Source organism: Arachis hypogaea, chromosome 9 (genome assembly GCF_003086295.3).
Source record: "Arachis hypogaea cultivar Tifrunner chromosome 9, arahy.Tifrunner.gnm2.J5K5, whole genome shotgun sequence".
NCBI lineage: Eukaryota > Viridiplantae > Streptophyta > Magnoliopsida > Fabales > Fabaceae > Arachis > Arachis hypogaea.
Genome location: NC_092044.1, coordinates 25,310,414 through 25,335,988, shown reverse-complemented (window position 1 = coordinate 25,335,988; position 25,575 = coordinate 25,310,414).

The following is a 25,575-nucleotide window of genomic DNA, read 5'->3' as shown; positions in this document are numbered from 1 at the left end:
AAAAAGAGTTGAGATTACAATTGTGCGTACCAAGTTGTTGGCACCATTGAGATCACAATTTCGTGCACCAATTTCCTTGTTAATTGAGTGTGTTCTTACTTCTCTTTTGTTTAGATTTAAGCTTATTTTGAGAGATACAAAAGGCAAAGAGAGTAGTGCATAGAAAATCCATTTATCCTTTATTTGAGTGTTTTGACTTTGAAAATGTGCTAGGTTAGAGTGCACTTGGTTCTCCTTAACTAGGTTGGGTGAGCACCTAGGCAATTTACTAAGCTTTTGTGATAGCTTAGGTGATTTATGATTTACAAGAGTGTGAGTCTCTTGAAATTGGGGTTTGTAATCAATCTTGATTATAGTAAAAATTCTACTATTGTTGTGGTGGAGACTAGACATAGATCACATTGCATTGAGTGGCCGAACCAGGATATATCGTGGTCTCACTCTTCTTCTTCCCCTTTCTCTGCCATTTCAATTTTTTTATACTTACGAGACAAAATTAAAAATAATCTTTTAAAACCAGAATTATGCATAACCTATTCTAAAAATGATTCCTTGATTCAACCCCCCTTCTCAATTCACTTGGGAATCTTCATGTTGATTACTAAGGTTGTGTTATGTTAGATATGCTTTTGCTTGCTACTGTATTGATTATTGAAGATGGGGATGGTAGTGGTTGAAGAACATGGGGGAGGCGATAGTTGGATGAGAAGGAGACAATGTTGTCTGGAGAAGGGGGATGGGGTTGTGGGAGGGTAGAATTATTGAAATTTGAAAGTTTGAATGAGGGTATTTTCAGAAAAAATGTTATTAAAGTTTCAGTCTTTATTCTAGAAAATTTTAGTCCCCTGTGTCCCCACTTTTTGGAGGGACTGAGGGAATTGAAATTTTTAGGATAGAGACTGAAATTTTAGTTCCAGTCTTTGGTCACTAAACACAATACTGAGTTCTAGTCCCCCAATCTCAGTCACAGTACTCATTACCAAATGCTACCTTAGGGACTAATTTGAATTGATCTAACAAACTTATCTTGTCAACAACAAGAGGCTACTACTAAATGAGTGCCATACTGGCAATTAATGGGATACGTCAGTGAGCGTTAGCCACCTCAATGAAGGTGATGACAGAAGGACTAACGCGACCAAGTCCATTATCTTTCAGGGATGAATTTGATTAATTTATTCTTTCAGGGATGAAAATATAAATTAAGGTATCTTTCAAGGACGATTTTGATTATTAACTCATCCATAAAATGTTTAGTCGCTCATCCATTTAAGCATTTTTATCTCTGCCACACTAAACTTATGCTCATGCTCATTTTTGCCACCAATGCTATGTTTCCGGGATAATATCATTGGTTTAATGGCAATGTGTGATAACATTTACCATTAAGTGTTAAAGTTAGGTACTTTTGGTTGTTACATATAAAACAAGTCGTATTCGTCACGTTAACCATTTCACTTTAATCATATGTTTGATATCCTTTCGATTTTTCTATTGTCTTGTCATCCAAGATACTTAAATCTCTTTACTTATGGTAATGATCCTTTCTCTAATTCACTTCTGTGTTAGTGTTTTTCTTTCTTATGATAAATTTACATTCTATATATTTTGTATATTACGACTTATGCACAAACAATACTCCTCTAAAGCCTTTCTCCACAAATCTAATTTTTTATCTAAATTGTTCCTTGATTCTTCTACAAGGAGGATGTTATTGAAAAAAAATGCATCATAGCATGACTTTTTGGATATACTCAATAAACACTTCTAGAATCAATGTAAAAGGATATGAACTTGGAGATGACTCTTGATGTGAGAATAAAAGAAAGGCAGAGAGAAAACAAGGGGAGGCAGACAAAGAATGGAAGAGAAAAAATGGTGGATAGTTAAGGAGCTTTTATAGGAAACTATTTTATAGTATGCTCTTTTGTTATTTATAGAAGTTAGGAAACTATATAAATGAGTGAAATCAAAATGTATTCAATTTTTAAAATTAAAGGAATTCACATCCATAGCCATTATTCATTTTCTTTCTTTTTCTCTTTAATAATTATATAGCGAGTGTATTATTGTGAGTAATGTTCAATTTCATATTACTTTCTATCTATTAGAAGTCAAAATTCCGCTGCAAACTCAACAATTGGTATCAAGAGCCAACGTTATATTATTCATTATTTGAGTGGTAAAATTCAATTTTGAATATAATGGCTTCTACTAATAGTAATGTCAAAGTAGGCAAATATGAATTCGAGAAGTTCAATGGAAAAAATGACTTTTCCTATTGGAGGATGCAGATGAAAAATCTGCTTATATCACAAAAATTACACAAGGCACTAGTGGGAAAAGAGAAAAGGCCGGAAGGAATGAAAGATGAGGATTGGGAAGAATTAGATCTTGAGGCACGGGCTACAATAATTTTATTATGCCTTGAGAGGGATGTTGCTTTCTTGGTGAACGAAGAAACAACTGCAGTAGGCGTCTGGACAAAGTTAGAGAGTAACTTCATCACGAAGACTCTAACTAATAGGATCTACTTAAAATCGAAATTGTATACATGCAAGATGGAGGAAGGCACCTCAATCTGAGAATATATCAATAAGTTTGATAGGATCATATCAAACTTAAAGGATATAGATGTGAAGGTTGATGATGAAGACCATGCACTCGTATTGTTACTTTCATTACCAAAGTCCTATGAAAATCTGATGCAGGCATTGATGCTGGTGGGTGACACTTTGACCAGGGATGAGACGAGGGCATCACTTTAGTGGATGATCTATGTAAGGTTGCTACAAGTGTAATGTCATCTTCCAATGGAAGAGAGTATAATGATCAAGCATAAGGATTATTCGCGGGTAGAGGAAGGACTAATGAAAGAGGAAAAGGTAATAAGCGTGAAAAGTCTAGGCCAAAATCTAGACCTCACGCAGAGAGAACATGCTTTAAATATGGTGAGGCTGGACATTTCAAAGCAAATTGTCCAAATAAGAAGATAACTTTCAAGAAACAGAACAACGACAACCCAAAAGAAAAGCAAGAAGCAAGCTACGTCTCAAATGATGAGGAGGATTGTTACTCTGTAACAGAACAATCTTATGAAATCTCCGGTAAGTGGATTCTTGATTCAGGAGCCTCTCACCATATGTGTCCAAATAGGAAGTGGTTTACTACCTATGAAAGCATAAATGGTGGCACCGTTTTAATGGGCAATGATCATGCTTGTAAAACTGTGGGGTTGGGTACTATAAGAATCAAGATGCATGATGGAGGAGTAAGAACCTTAAAGGATGTGAGGCATATTCCAAACTTGCGAAAAAATCTTATCTCCATAGGTTTGTTGGAGAAAAATGGATGCAAAATAGTTGCAAAAAATGGGGTACTAAAAGTTGTTCATGATTCTTTGGTAGTGATGAAGGGAGTTTGTCACGGTAATCTTTATTTTCTTTTGGGGACAACAGTCACAGGTGAGTTTGCAGTTAGAATCGGAAGAAGTAGAGATCAAACAAATTGCACAAGAATATGACACATACGGCTTGGACATATGTCAGAGAAAGGTCTATCATTGCTTTGTGGACAAGGTTTGCTGAAGAATATGAAGAAACCACAAATGGAATTTTATGAGCATTGTGTGTATGGAAAGGCACATAGGGTGAAGTTTTCTACAAGCAAGCATAAAAGCAGAGGGTTGTTAGACTACGAGCATTCTTATGTTTGGGGCCCAGCTAAAGTTACTTCTAAGGGTGGTTCCAGGTATTTTGTTACTTTTATTGATGATTATTCTAGGTATGTTTGGATTTACTTCCTCAAACATAAGAATGAGGTATTCGATACTTTTAAGCAGTGGAGAGCAATGGTTGAAAACCGAACAGGTAGGAAGCTGAAAACTCTACGATATGATAATGGCACAGAGTACACGGATGGGGCTTTCAAGGAGTTATGTGACCGAGAAGGCATTGCAAGGCACTAGACAGTTAGATAAACACCACAACAGAATGGAGTCACCGAATAACTAATCGTACGCTACTTGAGAAGGCAAGGTGTATGCTCTCTAATTCCAAGTTAGGCAGAGAATGGTGGGCAGAATCGGTTGCTACAGCTTGCTACATAGTGAATCAATCCCCACATTCTTCTCTAGATGGAAACACAACTTATAAGGTGTGGTCAGGGGAACATGCAGATTACGAGAAACTCAGAGTCTTTGGATGCACAACCTATTATCATGTCAAAGATAATAGCTTGATGGTAGAGCTAAGAAGATAATCTTTTTGGGGTATCCAAGAGGGGTTCAAGGCTATCGCCTTTAGAGTGTAAATGATTCTATGTTTGTAAGTAGCAGGGATGTTACCTTTGATGAATGATCTATGGTAGCTTTGTATAAAGATATGGTGCTAGATGATGGTGATGTTGGAAAAACTTCAAATACTCAAGTGGTGAAGATAGAGTCTAAATACCAACAAATAGACTCTAGTAATGTTTAGGTGGAGCATCCTAATGCTACTCGAGATGACACAGAGGATGAACTTGATCATGAGAAAATTCAGTGAGAAAATGCACATGCATTACAACAGTAGCAGCAGGATTCTTTGGCATCTACTAGGCTAAAGAGGAATTATAAATTTATTCAGAAGTTCGAGTCAGACAAGTGATAAACCCCAATTTGATAGTTTATCTTGTATTGGATTTAGAGTATTTTGATGACCTTTTCTCACATTTAACCTATGAATTAGCATGGTTTCATTATCTCTCTCGTATTTGTACTTAAGTGTAAAAACATTCTTTTTAAGCCTTATTTTGATGAATCCTAATTCCTCTTTGATTCCATAAGATGCCTTGATGTGTTTGCTAGTAATTCCAGGATTGAATTAGGCTAGGCATGGATCAAAGGAGCAAGGAAGAAAGTATACAAGTGGAGAGAAGCATAAAAAGCCAAAGAAAAGAAACCAGCCATGCACGCGCACGCGCACAAGGCGCTCGCACGCACATTGCAGAATCGGCCAGGGACGCGCACGCGTCGCAGTCCGCACATGACTTCATTAAAGCAGCATGTGCCTGGCGATCTTGGGGAGTTTCTGAACCAACTTTGGTGCCGCATTAAAAGGACCAAGGATAGAAGGGGAAGGCATCAATCTATCATTTAGCATCATGAAGATTAGGATTATTTAGTTTTAGAGAGAGAAGCTCTCACTTCTCTCTAAAATTAGGATTAGGTTTAGGTTAATCTCTCTTCTTAGATCTAGGTTTAATTCATGCTTTAATTCACTTCTCCTCTATCAATTCTTACTCTTCTCATCCTCCTCTTCTAGTTATGTTCTTTAATAATTGCAATTCTTCACTTTGTTTTGGATAGATTGTTATTCCTTTGTTTTCTTTCAATAATGCAATTTGAGGTAATTCATGATAATTGTGATTTCCTTGATTGTTGTTGTTAATTCTTTGTATTCAATTGTTGTTAGAATTCATACTTGTTGTGATTTAGTATACTTTTCTTTTGTACATTCCAAGTGTTTGATGAAATGTTTGGTAGGATTTTAGTGTAGCTTTTGTTCCTCTTGGCTTTGGTTGAGTAATTAGTGACTCTTGAGTTATCCAATTCCTTTGTTGATCGATGATTTGAAGTTGCTAATTGATTTGAATGCCTCTAAAGCTAGTCTCTCCTTTAGGAGTTGATTAGGACTTGAGGAATCAAATTGATTCTTCCACTTGACTTTCCTCCATGGTTAGAGGTTAACTAAGTGGGAGCAATGGACAATTTGTGGTCACAATTGAGGAGGATAACTAGGATAGGATTTCTAGTACTCATATCTTGCCAAGAGCATTGTTAGTTGTTAGTTTATTTTCTTTGCCATTTATATTTCTTGTCTAAAATCTTAAAAAAAAAAACCCCAAGATACCTCATAACCAATAACAAGACACTTCATTACAAGTCCTAGGGAGAACGACCCGAGGTCCAATACTTCGGTTTATAAATTTTAGGGGTTTGTACTAGTGACAAACAACTTTTTGTATGAAAGGATTATTGTTTGGTTTAGAAACTATACTTTACAACGAGATTTCATTAGTGAAATTCTAAACCGTCAAAAATCCAATCATCAAAATGGCGCCGTTGCCGGGGATTTGCTATGGTGTTATGTTATTGGTTATTGTACATATGTGAATAGTGTGAATAGCTTGTCTTTTGCTTGTTTTCTAGTTTCTGCTAGTTTATTTTGTTTTTCCATAATGAATTCTCACGTTGGCTATGAGTTTGGTTCTAATTGTGTTGTAGGAAATGTGGACTTCAATGGTAACATGTACCAAGGATGGAACACTCCAAGATGGGAGGAGCCTCAAGGAATTGATCACTCCTATTGGCAACAACCTCCGAACACTTATAGGTATAATTCTCACCCTAATGCATGTCAATTCAATAGCTATGGTGAATCTTTTTGTGATAATCAGTCACCACCACCATATGCCTATGACACCTATCCTCAACATGAACCTCAACCATACTCACAAGCCCTTCCATACCAAGCACCTTCCTATGATCCATACCCACCATATCACCAATCATCCATGCCATACTCTTATGACCATTATGAGCAAGAACCTTTAGAACCACCACAACTCTATCAAGATTACTACCAAAAACCACCTCAAGGCACACCACCTCCACAATTTTACCAAGAGGAATCACCTTCTTACCATGAACCCTCGCTCCAAAACAATGAACCTTCATACTCACCCCAAGCCCCAATAGACGATTCTCTCACTTTGTTACTTCAAGGACAAGAAGCCATGAAGCGGGACACATTTGAGTTTGTGACCAATTTGACCAAGGTGGTGCATGCCTTAGCCCACCAATGTTTGAATACTCAAGTTCTCCCCGTAGCCACATGGGAAAAACCTAAGGAAGAGCAAAGCGTGAAGAAGATATCGGAGAATACGGTGAAAAAGGAAGAATCGGTAGTAGTAAGAGAACAATTAGAGAGGCCTACGGTTATTGAAATAAAGAAGGCAGTGGTTCAAGATCTAAGAGATGTGGAACCCCCATGTGAATTCCAACAACCTCCGGAGCATCTCAAAATTAAAGAATATGAGGAGGCTACTCAAGAAATAGATTCAATCATGGAGGAATTTCTATCTACAATTGAATCCTCCTCCATTGGACATAAAGTTGAAGTTATAGAAAAGTGTGCACAACCCCCCATACCCTTGGTGAACAATGAAGAAGAGAATAAACCAAAGGAAATCTACCAAGGAAAGAACATTAGCACGGTGTATATCGAAATTGAAAAATATGAAGAGGTTGATCAAGAGATGGATTTATTCATCAATGAATTCCTATCCAATATTGAATCACCTTCCATTGGGTAAGAAATCAAAATTCTTGAAGACAACACCAAGCCAAGTAAAAAGGGAAAGGTTGAAATTGAAGAAATTTGTCAAGAGGTGAAAGTACACAAAGAAGAGCACAAGGAAGTAGACCTTGCATTGTTTAAGTGTGGGAAAATCTCTCTTCCCAAGTCACCATCTAACACAACATTTGAGTGGCTAAAATCCTTATCTTTAAGCTTTATTTTCTCACTTGAATATGGCTTGATTGAAACAGATGGACAATTTAGAGCTCTTTGTGGACAAAAAGGAAAGTGGTTGGAAATTCGGTGTGAAGCTCACCAAGGTCAAAGCTCCAAGGTATAAAGATTGTGAGGGGACAAGAATCACTTTGTCTGTGTCTAGAAGGAAGAATTGGCGGACTAAAGAGAATTCTATGTGTCAACCACTCGGAAAGAAAAAGTATGAAGATCAAATTGAAGACGGGTGCAAAGATAAGATATGGGATCCCGGTTCGCTATATGAAGACCAATTATGGGGACTCATATCTTGGGTGGAACTCTACCCAAGCTTGACGAAGATAGTTGGAAATTTTGTCAACCATTCAAGAAGCAAGGACCCTTGGAGATTCAAGGATGAGTACAAGCACAAGCCACCATGACAATGAGCTCCTCAAAATGTCCAACTTAAGGACTTAAAATAAAAGTGCTAGGTGGGAGACACCCCACCATGGTAAACTCTTTCCACTCTCTTTTAATTCTGCTTAATAAGTGATTTGAGTTGCCATTGTAGGTAGATGTTTCCTATAGATTTGTTTGTACAACTTAATAGTTAGCATAGTCACATGTATGTTGTGTTTAGTAGTAGATGAATAAAATCAAATTGCATTTTTTGTGAATTGTATGATGGTTGATTGAATAAGAGTTGTGAGCAGTATAGGGAGAACCTGAGCACAATTTTTTTGCTTAAAGAGCAATAAAAAAGGGGGCTGGACGCGCGCGCACGAAGTACGCGCACACGTCCCTGAGTAAGTGCATCATTACCCAAATTCGAGAGTTTGGCCTCTCCTAGGCCAACATTATGCCTCGAGCCCAACTCATTACACGCTGACGTGCACTACGTGCGTGCGCGTCCATACAGCTATAAGGAAATGCACGCGGACACGCACCTGCCGCGTCCGTGTCGATCTGCTGCTGCAACTTCTGAGCCAATATCCAGAGAGTTGCGCTGGATCTGGGCCAACTTTAAGCCCCCAGCCCAACTCACCTCGCGCGGACGCGCACTTGCCGCGTGCGCGCCCATCTACAAAAGGAGGAAAGGACGCGAGCGCACGCATCGCGCTTGCACGCTTTAAGATAAACTGCCAATGTACGCGGAAGCGCCCATGCCGCATGCGCGTCCACTGGCTGATGCCACCATCCCAGCTTTCGTCCAGAGAGTTGGGCGCGTACTGAGCCCACTCTAAGCCTCCAGCCCAACTCCTCGCACGCGTGCACGCACTATACGCGCACGCGTCCTTACCTATTTTCATCATCCACGCCTGAGCGTTTAAGGCGCGCACGAGTCAGCTCCTAGATTCGTCAATTCACGCGGACGCGCACTATGCGCGCCCGCGTCAATATAAAGATGTGAAAACCTTAGACGCGAGGGATGCTGCACAGTCATGCACCCTCTTCTCACTCTCATCTTCTCACTCCCTCAACTCCACCAACCACCATCATCACCACCGGCCGCAATCCCGTCACCGCCGGCGACTGCGCCGCCATCGCCACCCAACCCTTCTGCCTTTCTCTCATCATCTCTCACTCCCTCTTCTCACTCTCCCCTCTGCTCTCCTCCGCCGCCGTGAGGCCCTCCTCACTCCCTGTCATTCTTTCTGCCATCACCACCTTCTAAGGCGGCGACTCTGCTGCTGATTCAACCCTCGTTCATCCCAGTTCCATTTCCATTTTCTGCTCTGCCCCCAGGTTACTGGCCTCAACTCTGTGTTCATTAATTTTCATTACTGTTAGCTATGCTTAATGTTATTTAGTTAGAATTTGAATTTTGCATGTTAGGTTAGTTAGAAATAACTGATGTTAGGTAGCTTGGTTGTGGTTAGAGGATTCTAGGCCTGATAAGTGCTCCGTTTGTGGTCATTCTCTGTTTGATTACATGTCTGTTGTATGATGATTTTGGGCCGCTCTATGTTCAATCTGTGTTGCCTGAATGCTATACCATTGCTGCTATGCTTAAATGAGACTGTAATCATGCTGTTTGTGCTATATTGCTATTCGGGAACGTCCAATTTTAAGCCAGAATGCTGCCCAATTTTCAAGAAAACTATTTTCACTTCTAATCTCTATTGCAAATTTGGGCTGCTTTCCGTTTCTTTTTGACTCCCGGGATTTGCATTAACCTTTGTGAACATGATTTATATGCTTAGTTACAACCTTTACTTCATTAAGCTTTTCTTTCATCATATCCATCAATCTCTACTTCCGAGTCCCTAACTCGCTAATTTCTTTATCCACTTCACTTTTACTTACATTTACTCCTCTTTCACCATCCTTTCAAGGTATGATGACTTTATTGCTTAATGAGTAAGAGTTGTTGATTTTATTGAGCATTGAAAAGGCCAAGGCTACTACCTCCCGGAAAAGGAAATGCTCTGAGACCTCCACCCCTTCCCCCTATGCGAACTATGCTAAGAATCCACTGAATGAAATTGATAAGGCAAATCAGTTGCTACCTTCCAATGAGCCAGAAAAATTTTCCAACCTTTACTGTGAGCTTCGCCTTCCCAAGTATCGGACGAAGAAATTGAATATGGAGAAGAAGCTTGTCCCTCCCAATGATGTGAGGCGTGCTATCACCTCTCGTATTCTTGAGTTGGGTATGGACTTTGTTGATAGGGATTTGGGAAACATCAATGTCTCATGGGTCAAGGAGTTTTATTGCAACTTCTTCCGTCCTACCCTGGATTCATTACAGCTACGGGGTAGGGAGATTATGCTTACCGAGACTGCTATTGAGGAGGCATTGCAGTGCCGCCATCTTTCTGAGGGCACCTGCGCTCATCAGCAGGCTGAGGTCGCTATCCACTGCATGACCTTTGACTATGAGGCGCTTAAGCGCGTGATTGCCTTCCCAGATGCTACTTGGGTCATCGATGCGAACAACACTAAGCCTAAAGGGATGCTCTTTGCTCATCTGACTAGAGAGGCCAAGACTTGGCAGATGATATTTGCCCACTATGTCTTACCCACCACTCACTTTTCTGAGATCCCTATGGAGATGCTACTTCTGATTGGTTGTGTTATGGAGGGTAAGGAGGTTTATTTTCCTCGATTGATCCGACAGTGTATGTGGCGAGCACATATTCGTGGCCTACTTCCGTTTCCCACCTTGGTTACCAGTATGGCCGCCTTAGCTGAGGTTCCTTGGTTAGATGATGATGTGATACCACCACCCCCAGATGACGATGACAAGGAGGTTACTATTCCTTGGGGTGGCTGGGTGCACGAGAAGCCCCCGGCTAGATGCCAATCTAGGGCTAGAGCAGTTGTAGAGGCAGCTGGACCTTCAGCCTCGACAGCAGCCCCATCCTCTTCTACAGCAGCAGCAGGGCCATCTACTACGGCAGCCGCACCTCCTGTGCCACCTTCTTCAGCACATGAGCCTACTTACCTACTGGTTCAGCGTCTGTTTCGGTTTCTGGAGCGCGAAAAGGGCCAGATCATGCGCCGACTGGATCGGATGGATCAGGCATTCATCTCCCTGGGCATCGAGTTACCTCCGCTTCCAGATTCTCCAGCCTCCGATGAGCAGGATCATCAGGAGGAGGATGTTGATGCGCCACCTCAGCAAGATGCACCTCCAGCTGCACCTGACGCCACAGAGATTCAGCAGCCCCATGAGGAGCCGGTCCCACAGCCTCAGACAGAGTCCGCACCGACCGGTGTACCTACCCCTGATCCTCAGGTTTAGCATCGAGGACAATGCTTAGTCTTAAGTGTGGGAAGGTAGCCGGTGGCACCTTTAAGAGACCGGTGAACATTTTAGCTATTTCCTAGTTATGCTATTTAGTTATCTTATTTTGCGCACTTTTGTATATATTTGATGCATTTGAGTTTATTTTGGATACTCTTACTATTTTGGTCCGTTCTAGATACTTTTACTGCTTATTTTGGATTTTAGATATTTTGGATGCTTATTTTGGATATTTTAGATGTTTTGGATATTTTGGATAGTTTTCTTTTCACTTTTGCATATCTTTCTTTTAGTTTATGGTTGTGATTAGAAACCATGTTTGGAATTGTTAAAGCCTAGTCACCTTTTTGCATGAGAAATTAGTTTTAAATTGAAAGAAATTGGTTTTAAATTGAAAAAAAAAGAAAGGGTAAACTGAGGAAATTTTTGAATTTCTCAATCACAACAATGCTTAGTTAAATATTGAGATTTTCCAAGAAACTTAATTATAGGGCACCAACCCAATTGATTGAAAAAATATTTTTGTGTAACTTGCTTGAATTCATACTTTGTGAAGCATGTATTGAGCTAAGAACACAAGCTTGTGAGACTTGAGCCTATTGATGTGGTTACATTTTATAACCACTTATTTTCCATTCTTGTGTGCAATTGTTCTCTTTCTATGATTGTGATCCTTGATTTGCTTGGTTCTATATGTCCATTTATTTCTTGTATTCATGCATTTGTATGATTGAGGCCATTATTTCATTAGCCCACATACCCAAATAGCCTACCTTTTACTCTCCATTGTTAGCCAATTTTGAGCCTACGCTTAACTAACTTGTTCTCATTTTAGCACATTACAAGCCCAAGGCAGAAAACCAATGAAAGTCCCTTGCTTGGATCTTTGATTAGCCTAGGCTAGTGAGAGTGTTTATTATTCAAAGTTGGTGAGGCTTGGGAACATTGGATGGGATAAAAAGGGTAGTACACTTCCATATTTAGGACTCGGGAAGATATTTATGTATTGATTGAATGTATAAGACCTTACGCAATTGATGTCCTTGAATAGAGTATAAAAAAAAAAGAAAAGAAAAAAAAAGAAGAGAAAAATAGAATGAAAAAAAAAATATATATATATATAAATTTGAAAAAAAAAAGAAAGCAACAAAAAGGGACAAAATGCCCCAAAGTGAAGCTCAATAAAAGGGAATCAATGTATAAGTGTCAAGAATCAAGAAATAGAATGTATGAATATGTAAAAAAAAGTGAAGAATGGGTAGTTAGAATAGTTTGAACTTGTATAGGTCATTATATAGGTTAGATGGGAATGTCTATGCTAATCAAAGATCTAAACTCTAGTCCACTTAACCATAAATGATCCTACCTTGACCCTAACCCTATTACAACCTAAATGAAAGACCTCATGATGAATGTATGCATGCATTGAATAGGTGTTGATTGTTAGAAGAAAATTAAATTTTGGAAAGCATGATTAGAAGGGAATTGAGTGAATTAACCCCCAAACACCGAGTGAATAGAGTGCAAACACTTCCAGTGAGGGTTCGATGCTCAATTACATTTCTCCACCCTATCATCTATATTCATGCAAGTTTACAACTCTTTTTGATAGTTTCAATACACTTGTGGTTTGGAATTGATCCCTATTGCCCTAGTTCTTGTACTTACACATGTTCTCTTGGGAATTGATTTGTTTGGACTAAGTATTTGCATTCACCTTAGGTAGTTGCATTTAGATAGGTTCATATAGTTTAGTTACATTTAATAAATGTCATACTCCTTAGTTCCTTCTTATTTTAGCATGAGGACATGCTAAGGTTTAAGTGTGGGGAGGTTGATAAACCCCAATTTGACAGTTTATCTTGTATTGGATTTAGAGTATTTTGATGACCTTTTCTCACATTTAACCTATGAATTAGCATGGTTTCATTATCTCTCCCGTATTTGTACTTAAGTGTAAAAACATTCTTTTTAAGCCTTATTTTGATGAATCCTAATTCCTCTTTGATTCCATAAGATGCCTTGATGTGTTTGCTAGTAATTCCAGGATTGAATTAGGCTAGGCATGGATCAAAGGAGCAAGGAATAAAGTATACAAGTGGAGAGAAGCATAAAAAGCCAAAGAAAAGAAACCAGCCATGCACGCGCACGCGCACAAGGCGCTCACGCGCACATTGCAGAATCGGCCAGGGACGCGCACGCGTACCGTGCGCGCACGCGTCGCAGTCCACACATGACTTCATTAAAGCAGCACGTGCCTGGCGATCTTGGGGAGTTTTTGAACCAACTTTGGCGCCAAAATGCATTAAAAGGACCAAGGATAGAAGGGGAAGGCATTAATCTATCATTTAGCATCATGAGGATTAGATTTAGTTAGTTTTAGAGAGAGAAGCTCTCACTTCTCTCTAGAATTAGGATTAGGTTTAGGTTAATATCTCTTCTTAGATCTAGGTTTAATTCATGCTTTAATTCACTTCTCCTCTATCAATTCTTACTCTTCTCATCTTCCTCTTTTTAGTTATGTGCGTTAATAATTGCAATTCTTCACTTTGTTTTGGATAGATTGTTATTCCTTTGTTTTCTTTCAATAATGCAATTTGAGGTAATTCATGATAATTGTGATTTCCTTGATTGTTGTTGTTAATTCTTTGTATTCAATTGTTGTTAGAATTCATACTTGTTGTGATTTAGTATACTTTTCTTTTGTACCTTCCAAGTGTTTGATGAAATGCTGGGTAGGATTTTAGTGTAGCTTTTGTTCCTCTTGGCTTTGGTTGAGTAATTAGTAGTTATCCAATTCCTTTGTTGATCGATGATTAGAAGTTGCTAATTGATTTGAATGCCTCTAAAGCTAGTCTCTCCTTTAGGAGTTGATTAGGACTTGAGGAATCAAATTGATTCTTCCACTTGACTTTCCTCCATGGTTAGAGTTTAACTAAGTGAGAGCAATGGACAATTTGTGGTCACAATTGAGGAGGATAACTAGGATAGAATTTCTAGTACTCATATCTTACCAAGAGCATTGTTAGTTGTTAGTTTATTTTCTTTGCCATTTATATTTCTTGTCTAAAATCTTAAAAAAAAACCCCCAAGATACTTCATAACCAATAACAAGACACTTCATTACAAGTCTGGTGAACGAAATTGCAATCACACTTTGCAATCCCGCACAACTAACCAGCAAGTGCACTGGGTCGTCCAAGTAATACCTTACGTGAGTAAGGGTCGATCCCACGGAGATTGTCGGCTTGAAGCAAGCTATGGTTATCTTGTAACTCTTAGTCAGGATATCAAAGATTATCAGGATTGATTGTAAAAAGCAAAAGAACATAAAACAGGTACTTGAATTGCAGTGATGGAGAATAGGTTGAGGTTTTGGAGATACTCTGTCTTCTGAACCTCTGCTTTCCTACTGTCTTCTTCTTCAAACACGCAAGGCTCCTTCCATGGCAAGCTGTATGCAAGGGTTTCACCGTTGTCAGTGGCTACCTCCCATCCTCTCAGTGGAAATGTTCAACGCACCCTGTCACGGCACGGCTATCCATCTGTCGGTTCTCGATCAGGTCGGAATAGAATCCAGTGATTCTTTTGCGTCTGTCACTAACGCCCCGCCTTTAGGAGTTTGAAGCTTGTCACAGTCATTCAATCATTGAATCCTACTCAGAATACCACAAACAAGGTTTAGACCTTCCGGATTCTCTTGAATGCCGCCATCAGTTCTAGCTTATACCACGAAGATTCTGATTAAAGAATCCAAGAGATATCTACTTAATCTAAGGTAGAACAGAGGTGGTTGTCAGGCACACGTTCATAGTTGAGAATGATGATGATTGTCACGGATCATCACATTCATCCGATTTAAGAACAAGTAATATCTTAGAATGGAAGCAAGCATGATTGAATAAGAAACAGTAGTAATTGCATTAATCCATCAAGACACAGCAGAGCTCCTCACCCCCAACCATGGGGTTTAGAGACTCATGCCGTGGAAAGTACACAAAGAAATGTGTAAAGTGTCATGAGGTACAGATACAATGTCAAAAGATCCTATTAATAGTGAACTAGTAGCCTAGGGTATACAGAAATGAGTAAATGACGTAAAAATCCACTTCTGGGTCCACTTAGTGTGTGCTTGGGCTGAGCAATGAAGCAATTTCGTGTAGAGACCTTTTCTGGAGTTAAACACCAGCTTTTATGCCAGTTTGGGCGTTTAACTCCAAGTTTTATGCCAGTTCCAGCGTTAAACGCTGGAAATTCTGAGGCTGATTTGCCACGCCGGTTTGGGCCATTAAATCTTGGGCAAAGTATGGACTATTATACATTGCGGGAAAGCCCAGGATGTCTACTTTCCAACGCCGTTGAGAGCGCGCCAATTGGGTTTCTGTAGCTCCAAAAAATCCACTTCGAGTGTAGGGAGGTCAGAATCCAACAGCATCCGCAGTCCTTTTCAGTCTCTGAATCAGATTTTTGCTCAAGACCCTCAATTTCAGCCAGAAAATATCTGAAATCACAGAAAAACACACAAACTCATAGTAAAGTCCAGAAAAGTGAATTTTAACTAAAAACTAATAAAAATATACTAAAAACTAACTAGATCATACCAAAAACATACTAAAAACAATGCCAAAAAGCGTATAAATTATCCGCTCATCACAACACCAAACTTAAATTGTTGCTTGTCCCCAAGCAACTGAAAATCAAAATAGGATAAAAATAAGAGAATATACTATAGACTCCAAAATATCAAGGAAACTTAGCTCCAATTAGATGAGCGGGACTAGTAACTTTTTGCCTCCGAACAGTTTTGGCATCTCACTCTATCCTTTGAAGTTCAGAATGATTAGCATCTATAGGAACTCAGAACTCAGATAGTGTTATTGATTCTCCTAGTTAAGTATAATGATTCTTGAACATGGCTAGTGTATGAGTCTTGGCTGTGACCCAAAGCACTCTATTTTCCAGTATTACCACCAGATACATACATGCCACAGACACATAATTGGGTGAACCTTTTCAGATTGTGACCCAGCTTTGCTAGAGTCCCCAATTAGAGGTGTCCAGGGTTCTTAAGCACACTCTTTTTGCCTTGGATCACAACTTTATTTCTTTCTTTTTCTTTCTCTTTCTTTCTTCTCTCTTTTTTTTTCGAAATTTTTTTTTTGTATCCACTGCTTTTTCTTGCTTCAAGAATCAATTAAATGATTTTTTTAGATCCTCAATAACAGTTCTCTTTTTCCTCATCCTTTCAAGAGCCAACAATTTTTAACATTCTCAAAACAACAAATTCAAGAGACATATGCACTGTTCAGGCATTCATTCAGAAAATAAAAAGTATTGTCACCACATCAAACTAATTCAACTAGTTTCAAGGATAAATTTCGAAATCCTGTACTTCTCTTGTTCTTTTGTGATTAAAGCATTTTTCATTTAAGAGAGGTGATGGATTCATAGGATATTCATAGCTTTAGGACATGAATTTTAAATTTTATTAATTATGAAATAAGAACAAGACTCAAAAATAGATATAAGATTAGACTAGAAAATAAAAATAGAAAACAAAAATTTTTAAATAGGCTCCTAATGATAGAGGTTTTCACAGAGTTAGGAATCAACAACCTTGATTTTGAGAAGTGGATGCTCCCTCAACTTGAGATGAGAGCTTTTGGCGTTTCAACTCTTGGAGTTCATGCCCCTGCTTCTCTTGTTCCTTCAGCAATTTGCAGAGCATGCAGTTCTGATTCTGCTGTTCTTCCTTCAGTTGCTCTATAGTTTCTTGTAACTTGATGATAGATGCTTCTAGGCTGGTCCAGTAGTCAATTTTAGGAAATTCAGGGAGGAACTCCTGCGCCCTCCGTTTGATAAAGTTGTCTTGCATTTGTCCTTCCATTGACTTCTTGGTGATTGGATGTTCAATGGGTATGAATTCATCTACTCCCATCTTTACCCCAGCCTCTTTACAGAGCAAGGAGATCAAGCTTGGGTAAGCCAATTTGGCTTCAGTGGAATTTTTATTTGCAATTGTGTAGATCTCACAAGCAATCACATGATGAACCTCCACTTCTTTTTCAAGCATAATGCAATGAATCATCACTTCTCTCTTGATAGTGACCTCAGAACGGTTGCTAGTGGGCAATATGGAACGCCCAATAAAGTCTAGCCAACCTCTTGCAATTGGTTTGAGGTCTCCCCTTTTAAGTTGGTTTGGGACACCCTTAGAATTGGTTATCCACTTAGTTCCAAGGAGGCATATGTCCTCTAGAACTTGATCCAACCCTTTATCTGCTCTCACCATTCTCCTATTAAAGGATTCAGGATTATCTTGCAGTTGAGGCAATTTGAAGATTTCTCTTATTTTGTCCAGATGGAAGTACATAACTTTCCCTCTGACCATGGTTCTGTAGGTATGGTAAGCAGTTCCAGTCATTCTCTGCTTATCTGTTAGCCACAGATTTGAGTAGAATTCCTGAACCATATTCCTTCCAACCTTTATCTCAGGATTGGTTAGAACTTCCCATCCTCTGTTTCGAATTTGCTCTTGGATCCCCGGGTATTCATCTTCTTTCAGATCAAATTTAACTTCCGGGATCACTGACCTAAGACCCATTATTTTGTGATAATGGTCTTCATGTTCTTTGGTTAAGAACTTCTCTTGATTCCAAAGATTCTTTGGATTATTCTCTTTCTTTCCTCTTAAATTGGTTTGTTTTCCCTTAGGAGCCATGATCTTGATGAATCTTGGCTTAGTGATCACGGAAAAGCACACCAAACTTAGAGGTTTGCTTGTCCTCAAGAAAAAGAAAGGAAAGAAGAGAGAGAAGAGAAGAGCAAATTCGAATGGTGTGGGGGAATTAGGGGGTCAAACGTGTATTTATAAAGTGGGGAGGAGAGATTTCGAAAAAAAGAAAAATTTGAAAGAAGATTTGAGAAAATATGGAAAGAATTTGAGAGAAGGGTGAGTTTTTGAACAAGATTTTGGATTGATTTGAGAGATTTGAAGAATGATTTTAGCTTTTTGAAAATTTGAAAGTGAATGATGAAAGGTTGAGATGCATTTATGTAGAAAAGTATGGGTAAGAAAAGGAAAGTTTGAAAAAATTTGATTTGAAAACAAAATCTTGGTCCCCCCACCTTTCTGGCGTTAAACGCCCAGAATGGCACCCATTCTGGCGTTTAACGCCCATTTGTTGCCCCGTGTGGGCGTTTAACGCCCAGCCAGGTGCCCTGGCTGGCGTTAAACGCCAGAATTCCTTTATCACTGGGCGTTTTAGAGGATGCTGCACACCTGGCGTTAAACGCCCAGAATGGTGCCCATTCTGGCGTTTAACGCCCAAAATGCCCCTTACTGGCGTTTTTTCGCCAGTAAGCTCTTTTTCTCTGCTTTTTGAGCTGAATCCTTCTGTAACTCTGTGAATTCCTTCATTTTTGATACTTGCCTTTGTAAAAACAAAACATATAACCTGCTAATGACTGGGTTGCCTCCCAGCAAGCGCTTCTTTACTGTCTTTAGCTGGACTTTTACTGAGAATCACTCAAGTCTCAGTTTTGAGCATTCCTGCTCAAAATTGCCTTCAAGATAATGCTTGATTCTCTGTCCATTAACAATGAACTTTTTGTCAGAATCAGTATCCTAAAGCTCAACATATCCATATGGTGACACTCCTGTAATCACATACGGACCCCTCCACCGGGATTTAAGTTTTCCTGGAAACAATCAGAGCCTAGAGTTGAAGAGCAGAACTTTTTGTCCTGGCTCAAAGACTCTGGTTGACAACTTCTTGTCATGCCACTTCTTTGCCTTTTCCTTATAAATTTTTGCATTTTCAAAGGCATTGAGTCTGAACTCCTCTAGTTCATTTAGCTGGAGCAATCTTTTTTCACCAGCTAACTGAGCATCCATGTTTAGGAATCTGGTTGCCCAGTAGGCTTTATGTTCCAGTTCCACGGGCAGATGACAGGCCTTCCCATACACCAGTTGGTATGGAGAGGTTCCTATAGGAGTCTTGAATGCTGTTCTGTATGCCCATAGAGCATCATCCAAGCTCTTTGCCCAATCCTTTCTTCGGGCTATCACAGTCCGTTCCAGGATTCTTTTTAGCTCTCTGTTAGAGACTTCAGCTTGCCCATTTGTCTGTGGATGATATGGAGTTGCCACTTTGTGGCTAATTCCATATCTAACCATAGCAGAGTATAGCTGTCTATTGCAGAAATGAATGCCCCCGTCACTGATTAGTACTCTGGGAACACCAAACCTGCTGAAGATGTATTTCTGGAGGAATTTCAACACGGTCTTGGTATCATTAGTGGGTGTAGCAATTGCTTCTACCCACTTAGATACATAGTCCACTGCCACCAGAATGTAAGTGTTTGAGTATGATGGTGGGAATGGCCCCATGAAGTCAATGCCCCATACATCAAACAATTCTATCTCTAATATCCCTTGTTGAGGCATGGCATATCCGTGAGGCAAGTTACCAGCTCTTTGGCAACTGTCACAGTTACACACAAACTCTCGGGAATCTTTATAGAGAGTAGGCCAGTAGAAGCCACATTGGAGGACTTTAGTGGCTGTTCGCTCACTTCCAAAATGTCCTCCATACTGTGATCCATGGTAATGCCATAGGATCCTTTGTGCTTCTTCTCTGGGTACACATCTGCGGATCATTCCGTCTGCACATCTCTTAAAGAGATATGGTTCATCCCATAGGTAGTACTTGGCATCTGAAATTAATTTCTTTCTTTGCATTCTGCTGTACTCCTGGGGTATGAACCTCACAGCTTTATAATTTGCAATATCTGCAAACTATGGAGCTTCCTGAATGGCAAAGAGTTGCTCATCTGGGAAGGTCTCAGAGATCTCAGTAGAAGGGAGGGACGCCCCAACTACTGGTTCTATTCGGGATAGATGACCAGCTACTTGGTTCTCTGTCCCTTTTCTGTCTCTTATTTCTATATCAAACTCTTGCAGAAGCAACACCCATCTGATAAGCCTGGGTTTTGAATCCTACTTTGTGAGTAAGTATTTAAGAGCAGCATGGTCAGTGTACACAACCACTTTGGACCCCACTAGATAGGATCTAAACTTGTCAATGGCATAGACCACTGCAAGTAACTCTTTTTCTGTGGTTGTGTAATTCTTCTGTGCGTCATTTAGAACATGACTGGCATAATAAATGACGTGCAGAAGCTTGTTATGCCTCTGTCCCAACACTGCACCAATGGCATGGTCACTGGCATTACACATTAGTTCAAATGGTAATGTCCAATCTGGTGCAGAGATGACTGGTGTTGTGACCAGCTTAGCTTTCAGGGTCTCAAATGCCTGTAGACACTGTGTGTCAAACACAAATGGTGTGTCAGCAGCTAGCAGGTTACTCAAAGGTTTTGCGATTTTCGAAAAATCCTTTATAAACCTTCTGTAGAATCCTGCATGCCCCAGAAAGCTTCTGATTGCCTTAACATTGGCAGGTGGTGGTAATTTTCCAATTACCTCTACCTTTGCCTTATCCACCTCTATTCCCCTGCTTGAAATTTTGTGCCCAAGGACAATTCCTTCAGTCACCATAAAGTGACATTTTTCCCAGTTTAAAACCAGGTTAGTCTCTTGGCACCTTTTCAGGACAAGTGATAGGTGGTTAAGACAGGAGCTGAATGAGTCTCCATATACTGAGAAGTCATCCATGAAGACTTCAAGAAATTTCTCCACCATATCAGAGAAGATGGATAGCATGCATCTCTGAAAGGTTGCAGGAGCATTACACAGACCAAAAGGCATCCTTCTGTAGGCAAACACGCCAGAAGGGCAAGTAAATGCTGTTTTCTCTTGGTCCTGAGGATCTACTGCAATTTGGTTGTAACCTGAATAGGCATCCAAAAAGCAGTAATAATCATGACCAGCTAGTCTTTCTAGCATTTGGTCTATGAATGGTAAAGGAAAATGATCCTTTCTGGTGGCTGTATTGAGCCTTCTGTAGTCAATACACATACGCCACCCTGTGACTGTTCTTGTAGGAACCAGTTCATTTTTTTCATTATGAACTACTGTCATGCCTCCCTTTTTGGGGACAACTTGGACAGGGCTTACCCAGGAGCTATCAGAAATAGGATAAATAATCCCAACCTCTAGTAATTTAGTGACCTCTTTCTGCACCACCTCCTTCATGGCAAGATTTAGCCTCCTCTGTGGTTGGACCACTAGTTTGGCATTATCCTCCAACAGGATTTTGTGCATGCATCTAGCTGGGCTAATGCCCTTAAGATCACTTATGGACCATCCAAGAGTTGTCTTGTGTGTCCTTAGCACTTGAATCAGTGCTTCCTCTTCCTGTGGATTTAAAGCAGAGCTTATAATCACTGGAAAAGTGTCACTTTCTCCCAGAAAGGCATACTTCAGGGATGGTGGTAGTGGTTTGAGTTCAGGTTTGGGAGGCTTATCCTCCTCCTGAGGAATTTTCGAAAATTCCTTTGTTTCCACTGATTCTTCTTGATCAGGTTGAGCATCCTTGAAGATGTCCTCAAGCTCTGATTCTAGGCTTTCAGTCATATTGACCTCTTCTACCAGAAAGTCAATAATGTCAGCGCCCATGCAGTCATTTGGTGTGTCTGGATGCTGCATAGCTTTTACAGCATTCAACTTGAACTCATCCTCATTGACTCTCAGGGTCACTTCCCCTTTTTGTACATCAATGAGAGTTCATCCAGTTGCTAGGAAATGTCTTCCTAGAATGAGAGTTGCACTCTTGTGCTCCTCCATTTCCAGCACCACAAAGTCAGTTGGAAAGGCAAATGGCCCAACCTTGACAATCATGTCCTCTATTATGCCTGATGGATATTTAATGGAGCCATCAGCAAGTTGGAGGCATATCCGGGTTGGTTTGACTTCTCCAGTCAACCCAAGCTTTCTGATAGTGGATGCGGGTATTAGATTGATGCTTGCTCCAAGATCTTGGTGCGGGAAAAAGCGTCACATAGGGCTGTCTTGGTGCAAGCACCTTCTAATGTGCATGGTATCATAAAGCTTCCTGGATCTTGAAGCTTTTCTGGTAAGCTTTTTAGAATGACTGCACTGCATTCTTCAGTGAGAAACACTTTTTCAGTTTCTCTCTAATCCTTCTTATGACTTAAGATTTCTTTCATGAATTTAGCATAAGAAGGTATTTGCTCAAGTGCCTCTGCAAACGGAATCTTTATTTCAAGAGTCCTTAGATAATCTGCAAAGCGGGCAAATTGCTTATCCTGTTCCGCTTGGCGGAGTTTTTGAGGATAAGGCATCTTGGCTTTATATTCTTCAACCTTAGATGCTGCAGGTTTATTCCTTACAGAAGTGGTTGAAGAAGCCTTGTTAGAGGGATTACTGTCAGCACTCTCAGGTGTCTGATCCTCCCTTGGCGTCTGAACGCCAGGATTGGGTGGAAAATGGGCGTTTAACGCCAATTTTTCCCCCTTTTCTGGCGTTTGAACGCCAGAACTGGGCAGGGAATGGGCGTTTAACGCCAGCTTTCCCTCCCTTTCTGGCGTTTGAACGCCAATAACATTCCTCTCTGGGCTCTTACTGTCCTCAGAGGGATTTTGAACAGTGGTTTGGTTATCCCCTGTCAATTGTTCCTTGTTTGGCTTTTTGCTACTTTGAGCAGTGTTATTCAGTGTCTTCCCACTCCTTAGTTGAACTGCTTGACATTCCTCTGTTATCTGTTTAGATATTTGCTGTTTTGCTTGATTCAACTGCAGTTCTATGATCTTGTTAGCAACTTTAGTTTCATGGAGCATTTCTTTAAATTCTGCTAACTGTTCTGTCATCAGGAGCAATTGTTGATTAAGCTCAATCATCTGTTCTTGAGGATTAGGATCAGTGACTACTGTCATGACTTCCTCTTTTGGAGAGAACTCATTGCTAGAGTACAAATATTGGTTTCTAGCAACAGTGTCTATAAGCTCTTGAGCTTCTTCAATTGTCTTCCTCATGTGTATAGATCCACCAGCTGAGTGGTCTAAAGACATCTGAGCTTTTTCTGTAAGCCCATAGTAGAAGATGTCTAACTGTACCCACTCTGAAAACATTTCAGACGGGCATTTTCTTAGCATACCTCTATACCTCTCCCAGGCATTATAAAGGGATTCATTACCCTCTTGTTTAAAGCCTTGAATGTCCAGCCTTAGCTGTGTCATCCTCTTTCGAGGGTAAAAGTGATTCAGGAATTTGTCTGATAACTGTTTCCATGTCTTTATGCTTGCTGTAGGTTGGTTATTCAACCACCTTTTAGCTTGATCTTTTACAGCAAATGGAAACAGTAATAGTCTGTAGACATCCTGATCCACCTCTTTATCATGTACTGTGTCAGTAATTTGTAAAAATTGTGCCAGAAACTCAGTAGGCTCTTCTTGTGGAAGACCGGAATACTGGCAATTTTGCTGCACTATGATAATGAGTTGAGGATTTAGCTCAAAGCTGCTAGCTTTGATGGGAGGTGTACAGATGCTACTCCCATATGCAGCTGTAATGGGGTTAGCATATGACCCCAGAGTCCTTTTGGACTGATCAATCACACTTAAGTCCATAATGGATAAAGGGAAATGATATGGATTGCAAATAGATAAATTTTGTTTTTTTTTTGAATTAACCGAAAAAATAAAATAAAACAAAAGGAAATTAAAATAAAAAATTCGAAAATAAAAAAGAAAATAAGATCAAAGCAAATTGAGAACTGAATCAATTAGTTAATTAAAAAGATTTTGAGATTAGCAATTAGAAAGATATGATTGAAAAATTTTTATGAAAAAGATTTGATTTTTGAAAAGAGGAAAGAGAAAAACAACAAAATGACACCAAACTTAAAATTTTTAGAAAATCAAACACTAATTTTTCGAAAATTTTTAAGGGAAAAACACAAAGAGGACACCAAACTTAGAATTTTTAAAGATCAAAAAGAGACTAAAGACATGCAAATTCGAAAATTAAAAGAAAAACAAAAGCATGCAATTGACACCAAACTTAAAATATGAAACTAGACTCAACTAAAAGACTCTAAACCAACAAAAATAAACAGTCCTAATCTAAGCAACAAGATAAGCCGTCAGTTGTCCAAACTCGAACAATCCCCGGCAACGGTGCCAAAAACTTGGTGCACGAAATTGCAATCACACTTTGCAATCCTGCACAACTAACCAGCAAGTGCACTAGGTCGTCCAAGTAATACCTTACGTGAGTAAGGGTCGATCCCACGGAGATTGTCGGCTTAAAGCAAGCTATGGTTATCTTGTAACTCTTAGTCAGGATATCAAAGATTATCAGGATTGATTGTAAAAAGCAAAAGAACATAAAACAGGTACTTGAATTGCAGTGATGGAGAATATGTTGAGGTTTTGGAGATGCTCTGTCTTCTGAACCTCTGCTTTCCTACTGTCTTCTTCTTCAAACACGCAAGGCTCCTTCCATGGCAAGCTGTATGCAAGGGTTTCACCGTTGTCAGTGGCTACCTCCCATCCTCTCAGTGGAAATGTTCAACGCACCCTGTCACGGCACGGCTATCCATCTGTCGGTTCTCGATCAGGCCAGAATAGAATCCAGTGATTCTAGCCTTCAGGAGTTTGAAGCTCATCACAGTCATTCAATCATTGAATCCTACTCAGAATACCACAGACAAGGTTTAGACCTTCCGGATTCTCTTGAATGCCGCCATTAGTTCTAGCTTATACCACGAAGATTCTGATTAAAGAATCCAAGAGATATCTACTTAATCTAAGGTAGAACGGAGGTGGTTATCAGGCACACGTTCATAGTTGAGAATGATGATGATTGTCACGGATCATCACATTCATCCGATTTAAGAACAAGTCATATCTTAGAATGGAAGCAAGCATGATTGAATAAGAAACAGTAGTAATTGCATTAATCCATCAAGACACAGCAGAGCTCCTCACCCCCAACCATGGGGTTTAGAGACTCATGCCGTGGAAAGTACACAAAGAAACGTGTAAAGTGTCATGAGGTACAGATACAATGTCAAAAGATCCTATTAATAGTGAACTAGTAGCCTAGGGTATACAGAAATGAGTAAATGACGTAAAAATCCACTTCTGGGTCCACTTAGTGTGTGCTTGGGTTGAGCAATGAAGTAATTTCGTGTAGAGACCTTTTCTGGAGTTAAACGCCAGCTTTTATGCCAGTTTGGGCGTTTAACTCCAAGTTTTATGCCAGTTCCAGCGTTAAACGCTGGAAATTCTGAGGCTGATTTGCCACGCCGGTTTGGGCCATCAAATCTTGGGCAAAGTATGAACTATTATACATTGCTGGAA